Source organism: Falco cherrug, chromosome 4 (assembly GCF_023634085.1).
Source record: "Falco cherrug isolate bFalChe1 chromosome 4, bFalChe1.pri, whole genome shotgun sequence".
Lineage (NCBI taxonomy): Eukaryota > Metazoa > Chordata > Aves > Falconiformes > Falconidae > Falco > Falco cherrug.
Window position 1 is genome coordinate 94,373,636 of NC_073700.1, and position 20,524 is coordinate 94,394,159.

General features: G+C 45.6%; 1 long non-coding RNA gene across 2 annotated transcripts; it reads left to right on the plus strand.

The window, feature by feature from the left end:
* The first annotated feature begins 1,699 nt into the window (after nucleotides 1-1,699).
* LOC129736064 (uncharacterized) lies at nucleotides 1,700-19,755 on the plus strand. 2 transcript variants are annotated; one of them, XR_008732236.1, is made up of 3 exons: nucleotides 1,700-1,812; nucleotides 11,998-14,655; nucleotides 15,319-19,755. It is a non-coding gene; the product is annotated as an uncharacterized LOC129736064 (long non-coding RNA). The 2 variants fall into 2 exon arrangements; XR_008732237.1 differs by having other exon boundaries at nucleotides 11,998-14,303.
* Nucleotides 19,756-20,524: the final 769 nt, after the last annotated feature.

The window sequence follows — 20,524 nt, forward strand, 5'->3', positions numbered from 1 at the left end:
TCGTTGACCCCAGTTTTACTAGCTAAAATATGTAAGGCTGTGTTTAATGTCAAGTTGGTCTCCAAGAAATATTGGTTTCTGAGGAATCTGCTTAGGGACCTTTGGAAACACAGAGTCCCTGTCTGTGGGGAGGCCACTGCAGTCCTCTGGGTTTTGGCGTGGTCACAGGCATCCTTAAAGGTAACCTGGTGCTCAGGTGCTGCATTGGATCAGGGCTCAGGAAAATGCAGAATATTTTTATTACTGAAGACCTGCTGCAGTAGTTTGTGCAGGGAAGGTGCAATGTATGTTGTATGAAGCTTACAGGTATGGTAAAGAAAATGTTTGTTCTTGCAGGCCAGACAGTTCAATACCGATTGTACAGTACCAGAGGCTTCTCGTAGACCACACTTATCTGTCTTTTAAGAAGATTAAACATGGGCAACTTTTGATGGAGGAAAGCAGAAAGGAAAAGGTTGGATCCAGCACTAGCAGCATTTCACTGTGTAAATTTTAATTTACTTGATTCTTGGAAACTACCAGTGTTTTAACTGTTGCCTAGAGGCTGGCAAAGACTGTGCTTATGCCCGCAGGTTTTGCAGGTTTCCTGTCTTTTTTTTTTTTTTTTTAATGGAGAAAAATTAGCAAATAGGACAGTCCTTAGTTATCTCTTAGCTTTGTACTGATATGAATAGCATCCAAAGACAACAGTTTGGTGTCTCCTGATATTTATGGTGATGAGCCACCCAAGGAATGGGCCAGCCCTGTCAGCTAACACTGCACAGGCAGCCAGGTACCGGTAACTGCTGGGAGCTGGCCAGGATGGGTTTAATCCGATGGGAAGGGGAGGTAACACAGATAGTGAGGTTTGGGCTCTTCACTAAGGACCCTCCTCTTGCACAGCTCTGGCTGTGCATCCCCCAGCCTTTGCCTTCAGTCCCACTAATTGCAACAATAGAGTCACTCATCCCTGTGTTCCCCCGTGCCCATCAAACTGAAAATCAAATGACGATGACATTTGGGCAAACAACAAAACAAAAGGGCAACAGATTTATCCTGGGGATGCCGGTCACATCTGAGCACCAGTGTGTAGGTTCCCCGTGTGCGTCTGCCACAGCAGAGCCTGCGGATGGGCTGACATTTCAGTACATCCTGTTTACACTGCAGCCCAGACAGCAGGAGAAGTATTTTTAAACAAAAATGCAGATCGCATTGTAATCACCCTGTGTTAAGGAAACAAACACTTTTGCCACAATGCAAACCAAAACATTTGCTCAAGACTTAGGTTTGCTGTCCCTTAAGCTATCTGCAAAACACAAACTCTGACTTTTTCCCTCCTCTTCCAGTGATTTCCTCACTGTGGTCCTGTGATACATTCCATGGAGAAATGTTTGCCATAGGTAACAGTTTCACATTTTTGCATTTTTATAGCATGCCAGGAATGTGATTGCTGAGAATTTCTTGTTTTGAAATGTCAGGCATGTCTGTCTGAATCTAATGATTGCTGCTTGCACTGCAAGCAATGCCTGTATTTTAATAGCATTTTTACACTGAAAGAGGGGGGAAAAAAAAGAAGAAGAAGAAAAAAAAAAAAAGCCAAAAAACCAAAAAACAACCCAGGCTAAAAACGATTCTTTTGGTTGCTAAAAATACTGTGGAAAGGAATAGAGAATTCACTGCACTGTTTTGCAGACTCACGTGTGCTTTGGGTTTATTATAGGATTAGAGCTGCCAAACTATGCCAAAGGCTGCGCTTCAGTTTCCATTATAAGTCTGATTTTTGGCTTCTCCTCAAAACTGTGAAAAACTTCATAGATGCTGCAAAATCCACAGGTAGGCAGTCTTTAGGATGAAGGGGTTGGTGTGTGGGAGTTGCTTTGCTTTCTGTAGCTAAAGTTTGAAGCGGGGTGCCTGTGGCAGGCTGACTACAGGGAGCATTGTACCCTGTTGTGTGCCTTCCCGGTAGATGCTGGATGGGGGACAGACTGCTGCCAGCCACCTTGGCTGGGGAGAGCTTGTTGTCACTGGAATGACAGATGGGTTTTGCCCATCCCCCGTTACATCTCTTGCTGTGCAGAACTATGATGGGAGGAAAACTCACCTGAAAACTGGGCTTTGTTCTACCAAAGCTTTTTGTCATACCTTTGTCTTCCTAATGCTGGTGAAGGTGGGTCCAAACACCCTTTTGTAGAAGATGCTTAATTGGGAATAGAAATCAATGACAGCATTAGCATTTAGTCAAAAGCATATAGCAAAAAAAGCCCCATCCCGTTGCTGCCTTTTCATGTGTCAGAAAGTTGAAGAAGTAAAAGTTTCAGGATGGCTTCCAAGCAGGGATGCCCTCAGGGTACCGTATTGTGGGCTGATGCTGCCTCATCATCCTTCCTGCTTTCCCTTTTTTTTTAATGTGGTTTTATTCTTCAACATGCAGAATACATTATTTTGCAAGAGCTTAATCTATAAAAAGCAACAAGTACACTGAAGCCTTGCCTCAGCTGGGAACGGCTCTGCCACTCCAAGTTATCAAACTCTGTTTGCAGAGCACGCACTTGGGAAGGGAAGCAGCAATACCTGAGAGGACTAACCCAGATAATTTGAACAGCACTTTTGCTACTAGCAATGAAAAAAATAGCTGCTGCAGGTCATTACTGTAAAGAGCCAAGAGGCAGACAGGTGCCATCAGCTTTCCAAGTGCTAAAACTGCACAAAGAGGCCAGCTCATCACATCGCTTGCACCATTGTGTCTCTTGGTCAGGCTACATCTGCAACGCATGAGGATTTGAAACACCTTGCAGCTGGTGGTAACGATAATAAGGCTAATAAATAGACCGGTTGCTTGCGAAATGATCATTTGTTCCAAAATAGTCCTTATTAATAGCACAGGGATGGCAGCAGCCATCTGGGGCCTCAGCTATGCAAACCGCTACAAGAATTTGCTCAGGCTTTGCTTTGCTCTGTGGCTGACGGGGAGCTGTGGCTGCTGCTGGTTTTGTGCTAGGTCAAATGGGTGCTAAGATTGGGGAATGTTTCCTTGGTGAAATCTATTTCAAGTCAAAACATCTATTTGTTGCTCTGCATATTTCATAACGTGACTACAAAAAGTATGTGGGAGAATATTGACCCCCTGAGTAACATGGCTGACCCTAGGGGGCTTAACTCCTTGATGAACTTGGCCTGCTTTATTTCTTAATGGCATTTCAGAGCTAATTAAAACCCTCTCATGCAGATAAGCAAGAAGGAAAAAAAAAAGGGGGGGTAGGGAGAAAAATCCCCCAAAGGTCAAGCGACACCAGAAGCTGTGATGAATGTGTCCATTTGTCACCTCGAGCATGAGGCTATCCAGAGCTGTGACATTTCCCTGGTAGAAGTCAATAGGAAGTCCTAGGTTCATGATGCAGTGTGCAATTTGCCTGCCTTTTCTTTTTTCTTTGCCCCATTTCCAGTTTAAGGATGTGATGGTCTGTAGCAATCCCTGTCTCTGTACTGACAGTGTCAGCTGGGCTCATGCACGGAGGGTGCGGAGAGCAGTGGGACCACCCCAGTGACACCTGCTCTGTCTGGGAGATGGGCGGGCTGAGGGACCAGTTGCTGGCAGAGGGCAGCTCTGTGGATGCAGGCACCGTTATCTGCCCGTGCTCTGTGTTAGCAACAGGATGGAGCCAGGGCTGCTGGCTTTGTGCTCAGCTCTCATTTCCCCCCAGTGCAGAGGTGCAAGCCCAAGAGCCTGGTGCTGGGTCTCCTTGCCTCCGTCTTGCCCTGTGGTTTGGAGCAGCTGTGTGTCAGGATGCAGGCGCTGGATGTGCCGACGGAGTGTTTTGGTATACGTGACCCAGGGGCCTGGGGAGAAAACCAAACCAGAAGCTGGCTGTACGTGCATATCAAAACTGGTCCGCACCCATCTGGGGTGGCCCAGACCAATTCTCAGTCCTTGTGGCAGGGACTCCCAGTCTGGGGGACTATACCAGACCTCATCTGAAATAAAACCTCTGAACTGCTTATAGCATGGGGGCACCAGCTGCTTTGGTCCATTGACCCATTCCTATCATGCTGAGTTACTTGCTAATTATAGCTGGGAGGCAGACCTTTCCCCTCCTGCCCTGCTGAGCTATGCCTGTCCTCCCAGTGAGCCGCTGGTAAGGTTTACCGGTATCTGTTTCCATCAAGTGCCAGGACTTCATCCTAGTGCATGGCTGGCTCCAGCTGCACTATGCCAGCAAGGGTCTGTTACATTTAAAGCTTGCCAAGTTTTAGAAGCAAAGACTGAAGCTATGCTGCCTTCCTACACACCCGGCTTCTCCCTGGGATGTGGCTTTTGAGGTGCCTGAAGAGGGAAGCGGTGGCAGAAGGGGAGACCACGTGTCCCCACCACCGCTGGTGCAGAAGGGGGGAAAAAAAAAATTAATCGGTGAGTCATGTGGGAGCAGATCCAGAGCTGTTTTGCTCCCCCCTTCTCTGCACCCTCGGTGACCACTTTGGGAGGTGTTAAGAAGAGACACGAGCTCTTCCATTGTTGAAGTCAAAGCTGCCTGCCAATAATAGACATGTTCTTTCTCTTTAGTTTGCCCACGCAGGTTAATCTGTGGTTTTTATTAAAAATGATGGCAGGCATTTTGAAGTCAGAATGACTGGGAAAAAAATAAATTCCTTATGTTGTTGCTGGGTTTGGGGGTTTATTTGGCTCAACTGTATTTTTGGCTTGGCTTAGAATGTCTGTGATTGTCCAGTCTGCTTTTATTTGCCTTTCTGAGAATACGTGCTTGGTACACGGGGAAATAAACAGCAAACTATAGCTTTCTCTAGGGTTTCTGAACCAGCTGTACTTCGACCTGACCAGTGAGAAGCGGGTTAACTGCTCTGCTGCAGCAAGCTGGCAGGAGGCAATGTCTTTATTTTCCTTTTATTCTGTGGCTGCCGCCTCTGCCACAGGTGTATGGAGCTGCTTTTGGACACACAGCATCACTGAGGGCTGTATGCAAAGGGATACTGGAGGTGAATAGGCAGAAGCCTAGGCAGGGATGAAGAGGAAGAGAGAAACCAGGGGATGAGAACAGGTAGATGAAGCAAAAAGGAAGGAGATGTGACTGGGAGGATAAAGAAACGGGGACCTTGGAGCTGCATGCCATGCTTTTAAGAAGAGGCTGATGGAGGTGCCAAGCAGACAGATATATGCAGAGAACTATATATAGACACACCTACAGATGCACACGGGTAAACATGTCTCTTAAGAGTTTATAAATGATATGAGCAAAATATATCTATATATGCACACATCATCTAACAACAGATAACTTCTGAAATCTGTACTTGTCAGTGCTCGTATCAGCACTGATCTGCAAATTCAGCACAACAGATCCTTTGTTCTCTGAATAGCCTCTTATTTTGCCCCTGTGTAACTTTTGCAAAAATCAGGAGACAAAATGTAATGTAGGTGAGTGAAGAAAATTGCATAGGAAGAGAGATAAATGGTGCCCTACAGGGCATGTGCTGGAGGGAACTCAGTGCTTGCAACTCTCTACCTCTGGACGCTCTGAAGATGAGGTCTCTAATTGCATCAAACACTTTGTGAGGGAAGGACCCATTTAAAACATGAGCTGGGCACTTTAGTCTTCCTCACTGAAATCTGTTCTCTGGCAGCACACCTTGTTCACCTGAACATCCCCAGGGATTAGAGAAATTACAAAACCTGCAAGGGGGGGGGGGGGGGGGGGGGGGCGGGGAACGGGGACGGGGACCAGCAAACCCAGAAAAAAGCACTGAAGTGCTAGCTAGGCTGAACACAATTTTCAGATATTCTCTGGTGTTTGCTGAAGGAGTGATGTTAGGAGCCCCAGTACTTGCATGGGGTGCATGCTTTGCAGAGAGATCCCTGCAGCAGGGGCAAAGGCATCCCTTACCGGGGGGGGGACATGCTGCACTGGGGCAGACATCCATTTGTAATCAAAGGACAGTAAATTCAGTGTGATTTGAGTCCTTTTCACAGGATCCAGCTAAACTCCCAAGCCACCACTGAATTACTACTCAAAATTTCAAAGGTTTATTATTTATTGCATCTGTCACAGTAAGATGTTGGAACTATGCCGAGGCTTTCAGCAAGCAGAAGAAAAAGATGGTTTATACCTCCAAGAGCTTATCTGGGGAGTAAAACTTACTGCCATATGCAACATCACCTGCAGAGAGACATGAACCTCCAGAGAAGTTTAATCCGACTGTGCACAGAGTCAGATGCTACAGGAAACAAAAAGTTTTTCTATAAGTTTTCCGTAAGTCTCACTTTCTGGGCTATGGAAACTATGTGCCCCAGGGACTTGGATTCTTTGTTTTAACCAAGTGGTTTCACACACAAGTCACAGCAGTGCCTGAAGTAGAGGCTGGGGGTCCCCTACAGAGGGAGAAGCCTGTACTGGAGCACAGGTGTCATCTGCAGCGGAGTATGCCCTACGATTTGATTTGGTTTTGCTTTGTCTCTTTACAATGAAACATTCTGAGGACTTTTCCTTTTTTTTTTTTTTTTTTTTTTTCTGGCGGGCGGGGGGTCTTGTTTGTTTTGTTTTCTTGTTACAAACCTGGGTTCTGATTCTACACTCCCTTCTGCAGAGAAGGATCCCAGTGCTTGGCTGATACCTTTAGCTCCTTACCAGCTGAAGGCAGCAGTAAAACATTGAAATTAGACTGCAAAACAGAGAATAATCCTGACCCAGCATCTGCCTGTTTGTCACTGAGGAAATACGGAATTCTTCAATTAAATATGAAAGCCCCCTGGTCTCTTAATCCAGTAGCTTTTAAGACTCTCTTTAAAATATATATATATTTTAATGTCTGTCCAAAATAATCTGTCCCCCGCTTTTTGCCCATGGGTCAGCATTTCCCTTCTGGCTCGAGAAAGGCTGATAAGATATCAAAAGCTGGGCAGCAGCCAGGTAATCGGGTCACCGAGGCAAAATTCAATCAAATGTCTTTTCGGTCAGTGTCACTCTGGCCTGAACAGCTCCGGGAGCCGCAGCTGCCTGGCAGCTCTTGCTCCCCTGATAAGCTCAGGGCTGATCTGCAGGCAGTTCTAGCATCCGTTTAACCATTTATGTCCTGCTGTGTGCATTTCAGTGATGGGCTTGCCTTGCTCTCCTTGCACCCATGCCAGTGGCCAGCTACTGGTACCATCCCCCGTTGTGCTATCCCATCTCTGGTGTGAGTGTCCATCAACAAGTTTAAGGATAGGGTACACATGGGTGTTTTCTGTGTAGTTCGTGGCTCTCAACTGATCTGTGTCATATTTTAGCAATCCCTTGAGTTCTTATTGAACGAACGGGGTTTGTACCATTAGGCACCAAGAAGCGATGTAGCTTGACCGAGGTTTTGTGTGCATGACCTTTTTCTTTTAAAAAATATTTTAAATAAAATGTTACTAGTAATATTAAAATAATAAAATTTTATTATTTTAAACCTGCCACCTTCACTTAACATCCAGAAAAATGTAGTAAAGGCTCATCTGGCTCAACAGAATTCAAAGCGATGCTCTCTTCAGCTGTCAATGACCAAGTTTTGCTCTCCAGACTGGCCCTGTCAGGAAAATTAGTTTCTCCTACTAGTGTCTAAACTGGAGCCAAAGCTGGAAGATGAGACACGTCAATTTTCCACTGGGTGCTTCATAGTATTTTATTGCCAGCATTGCACGAGACACACTTCCCCTGCATTATGAAATGGCATCAGAAGGATGCAGATCCCAGAAACACGGGATGTTAATTTACATCTCACAAGTATTGTCTGTCAAATGCAATGGCAGTAATTGCTTACTTTACATTTCTTAAACGTGCTAGCAATAAACTGAAAATATAATAGGATACACATATTTGGCAAGCTCTTTTCAAGGGTTTTTTATCAGTCCCACTGCTGGATTCAATTACAGGCGATTTGGACTTTTCATGCAACATCCTACTTTTTTAAAATGTCTACTTTCAAAATTAAAAATCCCAGAATAATTTGTGAAAACACTCAAGGTGTGTTTTCTTCCGATTTTTTTTCACGTAGTGTGAAATTGGATTTTTCATAAGTGGAAAATGTTGTTCTTGCTGATTAAAACATCTCCAGCATTTCTGGTTAAATGGGTATGTATTGAGCCAACGCAAAATGGAATAGATTTATTATCATCCTTCTCCTCTGGTCCATTGGAATAAAATAGCCAGTTGGTACCCAGCTGCTCTGCCCATTGCAGCTTGAGCACTGTCCAGACGGATACTTTCCCAACTTAATTCTCATAGCACCCAATGGTGAAGAGAGAAAACCAGGAGCCTGTGATTACAGGACAGCTTTTCTAAGGCTTGAAGATCTCTCACGTGTGAAAAAACTGACTTCTGGGATTCTCAAAAGCATTGTAACATCTACTGAAATAGATAACACCCCTGAGAACATTGCATTGGGCCATGTGGCAGTTTATCATAATTCCCTGAGTGTCACTCAGAGGACATCAGAAGCATTATGGTGTGCTTATCCTTCTGGTTTTCCTCCTTAGGCTTTGAGTTAAATTTCTTTCCTTAAAGATGCTCTATAATGAATGAAGCGGTTGCTGCTCATCTGAATAGATTATAGTGAAAATTAACAGTCTGAATTATCTCTCCTGGACCACCTTCCTATTTTTATCTGCTGTTGTTGGATGCAGTGGAGAAGCCAGCAGGTGAAAGTCCTGCAATGTGGTGGATTTCTCTGCTAAAAAGTTCCTGCACATCAGGAGGATTAATAGTAGGTGACGTTTTTAGCTATAAATCTAGGTTTCCAGGCTGGCTGTGCTTTGGCATGTGATCAAATGTTCCCTCTTCCTGCTCATTAATTTCTGACTAATGCCACCCCACCCACTGCCGATCCTCTTTTATAACGGGCTGTCAGTCAAGGCAGAGCTGGCGACCTACATGACAGTGAGAGTGTTTGGGCTCTGCACCCTCAGGGTCTGTGTCAGGCTGTCTTTCCAGCTATGGGAACACAGCACAGCTGTTCTCAATGCTTGTCGTGGTAGCCCTTCCATGCTTGGTCACCACCATGTGTCCCACAGAAGTTGTGCTGCTATGATAACCTGTGCTTTGAGCTGAACGTGCCTTTCCTTTACCTTTTTTCCCATCGCTGGTAGGTTATATTTTTAAAGGTCATGCAGGCACAGAGCAAAGTGTGAGCATTCTGCCTGTGGCAGCTCTGGGCTCCTGCTGGAGACATGCGATTTCTCTCTGGGAAAGGCAGGGAGAGGGCTGCAAACTTCCCTGCTAGAACCACAGCTGCTTGAGAGAGAAAATGTAGGAAGAAGAGAAGAAAAATAACAGAACATCACTGCAAAACATAACAGTCCTGCAGAGACAGTCACTTCTTGTTCAACCTTCATTTGCTGACTGATATCACTAGTGCCTCCCTGATGTGATATTTCAGTTTCCTACGGTACTCCGTGTTCATATGCCGTGTGTTTCTTTATCGTTTATCTCCACAGATGTGGACATAGAGGCAGTAAAAAGTGAAATGCCTTTGCTAAGGTCATGGAGCACATGTAGGAATTGGGAACAGGTGGTTTCTCTGATACTTTCTGCTTTGAAGCAGGACAAGGCAATGAATTTTGACCAAGGCTTTCCAGATGCTTTTAGTGGGGCCAGCACAGCAGCTCCAGCTCTGTTAGATGCTTCCCGCTTCCACTGTGCAGCTTTATGAGATGTTAAAAGAAAGGTATGAGTAAGGACAGTCCCTTAGGCAGAAAAAAACATTGTCACATGTATCTGGAAAATATAACCTTGGGACAAATGTTGCAGGGCTTACCGGTCCCACCTGAACTTCATGCTAGGCAGGACATAGGGTCCCACGTGGTGCATGGGACTCTGGGCACGGGGTGCATCCAACATACACCAAAATACTCCAATGGACAGATTTGGAGAGAAAAAGCGCTGAGATTTCAGCCTGGCAGCAGCAGCAGATTGCTGTAGCACAGGCCTGGTCCTTGAACTTAATCTCCAGTGATTTAGAAAGGTCCCCGCTTCAAGGAACTGAAAGTTTCTGGTGGGATCTTTTTGCTGCTGAATTTCAGAGACAAGGGACACTCCATCAGCCCCAACTGGGTAATCTCTGATAGTCATTGTGGACTGTGGCTGAGGAGAAGGATTCAGGTTTGCTAGGGTAGAAAGTGAGCTGTTACGGGGTGAGCAGGCTGAATTAAACCCAAAAGAATAAAATGAGCTGTTTTATTTTTGTACAAAATCTTTGAAGAATTAAGGAAAGGTCTTAATGAAAAACAAAATAACAAGGAGAATTAAAATTCAATATTCAAGGAATTAATAAGCATTGGATAAAAATGAGGAAGGTCTTTAATTTTCCTTTAAAAAAAGCACGGGTGGGTGCAAGGTGGGCCAAATGAACACATCCTAATGGGAAGGAGCCCTAATGCCTGCCCCGCTGCAGCCCTGGGCAGTGCTGGACCCACCGCTGCAGGAGGCGGAATGTTCTTCCTCCCATTTCAGCCCAAGAGGGAGGGATGCCTTTATGGCCAGCTGAATCATGAAATACACCTTGGCCTTTGCAACTAGAAAATTACCTTTAAAATTTACCCAGGTGACCCACTGGTTCCAATCTCTTGTGTACACAGCTACTGCTACTTCAGCTCCAGGGAAGGTTTGCCACTTTATGCAAGTAATGAATTGGGCTTGAAGTGTTCATTCATTGTGTCCTTTTGTCCCAGTTCCTATATGATCCAAATATTTTCATCTGCCCATATTCCATAAGGGTGCTTTCTTCCTGGACAGTATTTAGCACCTTTCTCAGGCTAGGGAAGCGATGTGCATACCTACGTAGGTAGCTACGCAGCCTTACTTTGGTAGGTACCTGAGGCTGCTTTTTTCCAGTCTGTGTTGTTTTGGAAGGGGGTTAAGATAAACCATAAATGAACTGCTCTAAAACACATAGAATAAGTATTCTTCCACAGCTATACCAGTATAACATTTATCCATAGAATGGAACATATATAAGTAGCAAAACTTTCCCAGAAGGCTGAGCCTTTGGTGTATTCCTCCCAGATGCTACCCTTCAGGTTTTTGTGGTTTGTATTTTTTTAATTCAAAGCTGACACACAAATGTTTTGGGCCACCAGTGAAACTATGATGAAAAGAAGAAGATGGAGAAACTCTGTTATCAGGCTGACCTTTCCTGGCAGAGGCTGAAAGGACTGACCCTGTGGCTTTGACCAGCTAACCTCAATGGCTTGAAACTATATTTTTTTGGCACGGATTATGGGAGTAAACCTGAGTGCAGGGAAGCCAGCAGATACTTTTCAGCTCTGATGGGAAAGCAGCATTCAGGCTTCTCATTAAGTGCAGGAATATTTTTTTGTGTAGTTTCTGTCAGATGTAAGGGAATTTGTAAAATCTAGTTCATGGATGCATGGGGCAGTACTCAGGAGATTAAAAAGAACAAAAAAAATGAGTAGCTTTCTTGCCCTTGTCCCTTGTGACTATAAAAATGTGCAAAGGAGAGCAGGGAGAGAGTTGAAAAATGCACCCAGAGTGGTGGGGATGGTCCCACTGCATCTGCCCCACAGTGCTGACATCAATGGCCATGTTACTGTCCTTTTCTTGTCTGGCTGCTGTAGCTGCACGACAGAACCAATATCTGCCTTGGGAGATCACTTCATAGGGCTTCATAGAAAAAAGACTGCAAAGACATCAACGGAGTGGGGCTTTCTGCTTTTTGGCACATTTCTGAATCTGATGCTTGGAGTTACAGGAGGGAGAGATGCGTGGCTGGAGATCTTAACCTGCCCACACTGCTGGCCTGCCTTTGATCCCCTCATACTGCACCATGAGGCTGAGGTCTACAGGCGGAACGTGAGTCTTAAAATCAGCTGCCATTCCACAGTTTGTAGATCAGGTTCCCTTTAAAACAGCGTAAGCTGTAAAGGGTTTAAAAAAGGAAAGGATCTGCCAGATTGGGCAAAGCCAGCAAAGATTTACAACCCGGTGGGTTTTTTTCATTTCCCTTTGTTCTTACATTAAATATTTTCTCTTCCAGCCACTTTCACTGGGCTACCAGCGCCAAACAAAAGGAACAGGAGCCCTCCAGGGGAAAAACCGGCAGTGGTTTGAGTCTTCCTTCACCTTACACATGCTCAGCTTAAGAAGTGATGACTTTTCCATCACGGGCCTCCTGGGTCTTTCAGTTGGATTCAGAAATTCGTGTAAAGCTCAAAGAAGAATGTGGGTCTGAAAGATCTAAAGCAAGCTGTGGAAAAACAGGAGTGAGGTGGAAGCTACCCAGCTTTCTATATTTGGAAATAAGAGTATGTGCACTCCCAGCAGCTGCAAGTAATTACAAGGGAAAAAAGGGCCTAATAGGTTCCAGCCCATCTGTGGTGCCACCAGGCTTTTGAACAGCCCAGGGTACGAATTGCAGTGGTTCCGAAATCTCATTTATAAGCCAGGGGCCAGCTGGAAATTCATGAGATGTACTGAAAATCTACAGCCATGTGCTACCAGAAGTATCGACCACCCCTTCAAGGAATTGCTGTCGGAAAGTCTTCGTTCACCCCTGGGGCAGCGACATCGGCAGTGTTTGCTGCTGCCACAGTTCTGTGCTGAGCCCGTTCTTGCATCTGTGATTAACGGATTTTAAGACAACTTTAGCAGCGTTGGGTTTGTTCCCTCTCTTGGAAAGCAAGTTTTCTGTTCCCACTGTGACCTGCCATACCTTAAAAGTTCAGGAGGCACAATACTAACAGGAAAAGGAGGAGTGTGTATTTCTGGGGGATGGCAATCTGGCATGTTGAGGTGCTGCTCGTGGGGCCAGGTCTGGGGTGACCTCATGATACCTACCATGCCAGAGACGGCCGTAAGTGTTGGGATGCCTGATGGTGTTAGGAACCCAAGACCTCTGGGGAGCCAAACCCTAGTTACAAAAGAATAGAGGAATGGCTCTGGAGTGTGTGCACATGGGGGGAGAATAAATAAATTAAATACAATACATTGTATTTGAGTAGGTTATGATGAAACCAATTGGTCTGGTTTGCCTGAAAGCAACCCCCAGCCCTGTGCAGCAGTACCCTCGGCTCCTGCTTTCGTGCTTTCCTGCCTCCCCACCCCTGTTGTGGCAAGCGATGGGCAGCATCAGTTCCAACACCACCTGGCTGCCAGCCACACATAACGCAGGGCTTTATTTTACTTAGTGTGAAGTGAACGTTTCTGGCGTTGAGGACATTACAGTGAGCTCAAACGTAGCTCATCTGCAGGGCTTGCACAGAGGGATGCTGTGCCCTCGGCCTCCATTGTTAATGCTGCTTGTGCTTTCCAGGGTGTGTTATCTGCGCGGAGCCACAGCTGACCCAAATACCGCCACCAGTTGTCCTTTTGCTCAGAGCCTATCATCATCAGAATCTGGGTGATCAGGTGCTGGAGAGAGATTTGCCAAGTGATCATCCTGGCCCCAGAGAGCCTAGTCCTGCTCTTTGGATTCTTGCTGAGCTCCCCAAATCACAACCCAACCCCTACAGCCCCTTCGAGCCTGTAGCAGGCTGGCTTCTTGGACTCCATATAGGAGCTGATGGGCATGGTGCCCACATAGGAGGAAGGCAGCCTGCGGTCCTGCTGCATAGCTGGAGCAGTGTCACAGAGCCCCTGGGCCAAGCATAAGGCTACAAGTGGCTAGAGGAGGATGCATTTAGCCATCGGAGAACTGTGGGTCATTTTAAATATAACAGAGAACAGATGTATGGCTTAAAATGAAAAGGTATGGTTTTATCTAGAAAAAGGGTAAGCCCTGGGGAAATTAACTTAGTGAAAAAGGAGGTATTTAGGACAGTCGGTGCTGGGAAGAGATCTGGAGAGGAGAATTTTCTCCCTGCCTGATGAAACTTTATACACTGCCATCTACGCAGGTAGACCCATATTTCAGGGAAGTGTTAGAGACCAGACAGATCTCCCTTCTAACTTCACTCCAGTTTCTCTCATCAGACATACAAGGCTCTAACAAAATATATTTTGGAGAAAAAGATCTCTGGTATGGCAGAACTGAAGCAAAATTACTTCAATTTTTTATGGCCTATGTTTCTAAAAATATAGAAGACTAATAGAAATCATAAAATATTCACAAAGTCAGTAATCCATGTTTACAGATAATGTTGAATTACGTCCGATTTAAATGGGAATTTAATGGATGTCTTTGAACAGAACGAGCAGGTTTCTTCTCAGAGGAGGAGGAGGTTCAGGGAACCACTAAAGCCCATCGTCATAGCCTCACCAAAGCCACCAGGCAGTCCGGAGCAGCATGTGCTGCTACATCTGCAGAGCATCTCCTGTGCGAGGAGCTGGATGCCTGCTTAGCTGGTGAGTTTGGCAGTGTGTGAATTTCCCACTATCCAGGAACATAAACCAGCACTATTCTGCACCAGCGGATAGGAGGGTCTTTGTGCCAGGGTGTCAGGCTAGATTGTGGCTTTGGGAGAGAGAAGCGGCTCTGAGGTCCCTCTCTGTCCCTGCATGGGCTGTGTAGCCCTGGGGTTGGTGTGAGATGGAAAAGGGCTGTGCTCCCATGAGGTCCCCATCAAAGGGTCCCAAGGGATGCACGCAGCTGGCTCTCTTGAAGCAAGCTCCATTTCATAGCAAAAAGCACTGACCTGGACTTGAAAACCTGGGATTTGACATCCAGTTCTGTCACGGACCTGCTGCCTATCTTTAGGTAAGTGGTTTCACTTCCCTGTGACGCAGTTTCCCACCTGCAAAACCTCCCTGACTGAGTTTTGCATCCCTTGGTGGGGGTGAAGAATTGCCCAGAAGGTACCTGTGACCTGAGAGCAGGTCACCAGCCAGCACTGCCCTGACTCAGGACACCACGGGGAAGCAGGCTGGCCTGGGACTGCAGGTATTGCTGGGGAATTGTCTCAGGAAAACTGATTAAAAAACATTTTAAAAAAAAAAAAAGGAGTAAGTCTTCTATGGTGACAGCATGGTAGCATGATTTCATTGGCTTTGGTCTCCCAAAATCCTGGTACTGGAAGTAGATATTTAGGAACATAGGCTTTACATCTGCTCAATATGCTTTTTGAAGACGTTTGCAAATCTACCTAGCTTTCAAAATGTTATGTTTTAGGATTTCTATGGTGGTCCATTAATCTAGATTGAAAGCCTGCTCTAGCTAGAGGACAGACTGGTCTGGGGATGAAATAACCTTCCTTTTTCCTTCTGAGAGCCGATATTTTCCAGAAGGCACAGGCTGTTAAGGATTTATTAGACTGTTTCTCTTTCCCTTCTCAGCTTCTAATTTCATAATCATTTTTAAACTGTTTGCTTCATAGGCTGCATTGTTTTCTCTCTGGTTATGTTTCTTTCACTCTGCACCTAGAAATGCATGAATGTGAGCTGAACTTTCCAACCCATCATACCTGAGGGAATCTGAAACGAGGTCAGACAAGTTCACCCATCCCTACAGGATAATCCTGCTGCTCTACCACATTGCTCCAAATGCTACAAGTTCCTGTTGGAGAGGATGCATACTTGCAGGACTGAGAAGAGAACTGGGGATATATTAAACAGAGACAGACCATGCACAGGAAAATCAGCAATCCTGCTGCTGGGGGTATGCGCATCGGTCATCCCCTCTCTGGGAAGGACACCGTGTTGGACCGCTCTGGTTTCCTTGCAGTAAAACTGGAAAGGACATCGCTGTAGCAAACCAGTCAGATGGGCCTTAATGATTGTCACACCGCTGCATGCCAAGGTCATTCACAAAGTCACTGGTGACAGATGGGGAAAAGCAGCTCTCCCTGCTTCAAAGGCACAGGATGCTGCCGTTGGAGCTCGTTTCTCTTCTACATGATGGGCCTCGGTGCTTGCCACCAAGCATGAAGGAAAATCTGCAAAGTAAGTCGATGTTTGTGGTTTCAGAACATGAAGAGTAATTTCCTTCACTGTTGCCAAGGCAGGACTGAAGGCAAGGAGCTGGCTCTCCCCAGCCAAGGACACCAGCCGGTGTTTGTCCCTCTTGTTCCTTTGCGACATAAGCAGTTCCCATTCCTGATGCTGGCTGTTAACTCCTTCTGGAGTGTCAAAGGACAACTGCAATATGCTAACAAGGTCCAGTCCTTCCCTTAAGAAAATAAGTAGCACTGAGGAGAGCATCATACTGCACCTGAAGCAATGCAGCAATAAGACACATGCACTGGCTGGAACAGACCTTGATGTTGGGTGCATATGCACAGAGTTAGGGCTGAGCCTGGCTCAGAGGGTCCTGGTACTTTCTGAATACTCTCTTAAAGAAGCATTTCCATCCCCTTTTGGATGTCCATCCTGGTGGCCCAGCCTGCTTAAGCCAGGCTCAGCAGCATCCACCGTTCCCCCTCTTCTGTGTTACACTTCCCCCATGCCCTCTTGGAGAGGATGGTGACACTGCTGGCAAGGACACGGGTTACTCACTTGTAACAGTGACAGGGGCTAAAAATACCCTCCAAGAAAAGCCTGTGGGGAGAGAGGCTAATGGCAGATTTGGCACAGAGACTGAGTATCTTCAACCAGTTCTTATTCACTCTTGGGAGCTGGAGAGGCCTCCCAGTCTTTCCCCCCCACGCCCCACCCCAGATATTTCCTGATGTTTTCCTCTTCTTCTTCTTCCTCCACCCTTTTGGATCTGGAGTGTTTATGAGAGGTAAGACAGTTGCCATTTGGCAAGTCAGGAATCCTTAAATGGGCCACCAAAATGCGCATTGTTCCCATCTGGCAGACATCAGTGAGATCAGGCAGGAAGTCACCCATCCTCTGCACTTCCCAAAGCATCCTGGCTTCTCCCAGAAGGGCAGGGCTGGTGAACAAGATAAACTCATGGGCATTTTGAGAAACTCAAGCAAAGTTCAGAGCTCCTTACATGCACCTAGTCTGTGTGAAGCCGGAGCTATTTTCCCCATTTTGGAGCTGATCTGCAGGCACTGATGCTCTATCTGTTCCGGTGCCTCGCCCTTCACAGGTTAAATCTTAGCACCTGGCTGTCACGGTGGGCTCAGGCACTCACAGCTCACCAAAGAATAACTTGAATGACACACTTGAACATCCAGCAGAGGAAGGATGGTGGCTGCCATTTGGTTATATGGTTGAAAAAGCAAGATTCTGGCATGGCAGCTCCACACTGTTGCTCTGAGATGAGGCGTAAGTGGGAGTACAAGTGTCATGAGGAGGAATATACAACTCTTCCCCACATAAAGAAAGCTCCTTCAGCTCTGAAATGCAGTTCTGGGTCAAGCAGCAGCAGGATTACTCATTTTAGCTTTACAATTCAGCTAAGATACAGTTCTAAACCAGTTTGGTCCAGCGTATCCTGGCTGAGAAAATTGCATCAACCAAGTTTAGACTGACTTGCTTTTTAAAAAAGGAGGAGCTGTATTGAAACACCCCTCCTATCCACCCCTCCTTAGTAGCACGTTAAAGTCACCTTTCTTCAAGCCAAATCTGTTCTCGGATCTGTCAGCGAAAGGAGACCCCCTTAGCAAACGAACTGGGTGACAGTCTTTGGAGATGATCCAACTTGCTAGCGAAGCTGAACGGAGAGCAAATTACACCCTCTCAAGCCAGGGAATGTTGTGGGTGACAGAAAAACACCCTGTTGGGGATGACAACTGTGTTTTCACAATCAAGCCAAAGCCTTGGGGTTACGGCAGGGACGGCTGAGACATCACAGTGAACCTGCAGTGAAGGAGAGCTCTGCACCCTCTGCCGCAGAGGTAACACTGGTTGAAGCTCTGGTCACAGCAAATGCACGAGGATGGCGGGTGATGTTCAGCCTAAACCACCGCACCTCCACAATCCAGCCCAGGCTGTCTGTTCATCTCACCCAGTGAGGCCAAGCCCCAAGCAGATGAAAACTGGTCCAATCCAGAAACTCCAAACTTATGTGAATATTTTGCACCTTTCATACCTCTGATGGGAAGCCTTGTACACATGGGATCCAAGTTTCTGACTCCTACTTCCATTGCTATGGTAAAGAGCATCAAAAGCTGGTGTATAGTTCAAAGCATTTGCTTTGACGCAGTCTTGAGTCTGCATGGATTTGGGTATTAAAGTCTCTTTCTTTTCAGTAATAAGTCACACTATGTTTGCAGATTTTATTAACTTGAACAAAGTAAGATAAATCTTATTTAGCTTTCATGATGTACCCACCATGCAAATGCCAACCAATCTGCATTTAAAAACAAACAAAACCTACCAAAAAAAAAGAAAGGAAGATACGTATTTTTAACTCTGATTCAATGCACAGCAGCAACCCCCCCTGTACATCATAACTAGGAGGGAGGAGTGATGCAGAGGCAGGGACAAACAGGCTTGGAGAAAAGAGCAGGGGAAAAAAAAAAGAAAAAAAAAAAAAGAGGAACTTCTTAAGCTGTTATTGCCACTGCAGTCTTCATATCTCAAACCCAGTACAAGAAACAACTGAATTACAGTAAAATAATTACTGGGCTAATGAGGGCAGACAGGCAATTGCAGTATTCCCAGAGTTTTCTTCCTTCCCTTTCCTTAAAATAATTGGTAAACAAAGTGGGTTATTTATAAATACAGACAGACCACACAACCCAAACCAGGACAGCTAAGTAGAGAGAATGGGAACAATTATTTGCCTGGGATTTGGGATTCATTTAAAGGAAAAGCTTCCTTCAAGGAAATGGTGCTGTATACCATCAAAACTATCTTCACAGCTTGCTATTAAACATCCAAGCTGCTTTAAAAATCTGCTCGGAGATGCTGAAAATATAGATTTAACTCCTAATGAGGTGTTAAGTGGCTCAGTAGTTTATTTCCTTCCCAGAGGCTAACTATCATGTCAGAAGGGAAAGGGCAGCTACCAGCCTTGATATTTCAGTGATCCCCATCAGGGCTGGAGGAATTATTATCACCTTGTTTGCCACAAGCCAATGAGCTCTCCTAGTTTCAGCAGCACAGTAGGGTGTTTTTTTTCTTATTATCATTCATTTTATAGCAGCCACTGTTATTTCTAGCTGGGGTTAAACACTACAGGAAGGATGACAAAAAAGTAGTCTGTGCTTGGGGAAGCTTGTCAGGCAATCTCAGCAAGATGAGGAGCTCCCACTGAAAGCCAGCTTGTTAGGCATTATGGGGAAAACATCCCCTAATGACATGGGATGCTAGCTACTTGCTGCTTTTTTTAAGCATCAGGTTTTCTAACTCAGCACAGGCCACCTCTAATCAATGTGTTTTTTAAGCCTCAGCTGTCAGCTGCTTTCGAGCAGAGCCTCTGAGAGCAAAGCTGGGAATGGTTTGCAGAGGCTTTTTTAGCACAGAGCAGGCTGAAGTCAGGATGAGGTAAATATTTAATTTTGTTTTGGTTGTCTTCTGTCTGTGTAGGTGCTGCTTTGCTGAGATACAGTCTATTGTGCTAAGCAGCAGGGTCTGTAGCTTTGTGTGGCTGCAGAGCTTTAGCTTCATTTCTCTGCTCGAGCTGCCCACGTGGTGGGATGAGGCTGAGTGCTAATGATTTCCATGATGAGGGCAATACAAGGTGTCAGTCTGTCTGCAAGGTGGGAAGCACTATGGAAAAGTTACTACTAAAGCATGCTGATAATAACGAAGTACAGGCAAGTCCTTGTTCTTTTGGGGTATTGCTTGGCTCACTGAAGAGCTGTGTGGGCTATGATATATGTTCTCCTTTGGTGATAAGGTAACGGGATGATTGTATCCCATCATGCTGGTACCTAATGCCCTGTGTGCTCTGAAGATGTGCAGCTGTGTACAGTCAGGTCTGCAGGTGGGATTATGAAGGGGAATGTGGAAACAGAAGCTTTCTACCTAGGGCAGGAGTCTGCCAAAAGGTGAATATTTAGATCAGAAATGTGTCTTCTTTTCTCTTTTTTTTAATTTCTCTTTCTTTCCCCCTATTGCTCACACTGCCTGTTTATAGCTGGTTTCTAGGAAATTGCCAGCATGAACGATTGCTACAGGTCTTGAGTCTTACCATGGGGTAGCTTTGGTGGGAATGGTATTAGCTTCAGAGAAAGAAAAACAGACCTCCTGGCGTCCCTGGGTTAGTAGGCTTTCTCTGTGCTGTGTTGTTTGGCTGAGCCCTGTTTTTCATCCTGTCGTACAACAGTGCCTGGCTCGGTGAAGATAACATCACGGTAACGGCTTGTCATACCTGTGTCCAATTATGTCAGTCTCGCAAAAACATCTCCAAGTGAACAAAAATAGCTTTGACAGTAGGAATTGTGGTGCTCTGTTTTGTGACTAATTTCAGTGCCTTGGTGTGATAACTTAGATGCTGTCACAGTTAAGACTACAGTGCCTTGGTGATAGATATGAAACTCAGAGCTAGGCTTATCTTAGCAATTTGTGTGTCTGAAATGGGCTTTGCCAAATGTCTCTTCCACCCTGTAGTCTAAGTAGGAGGAGATCTAACATTTTCCCTGCTCTATCATCACGGCCATTTAAAAAGTATTATTTATTTATTTTAACCCGTCTGTCCCGCAGTTCTCACTGCCTTTTGCAGCTGCAGTGTGGGGTATCTCTCCCTGAGGACAGCGCCAACAGCTCAGCTTAAAGTATCCTGGTGAAAA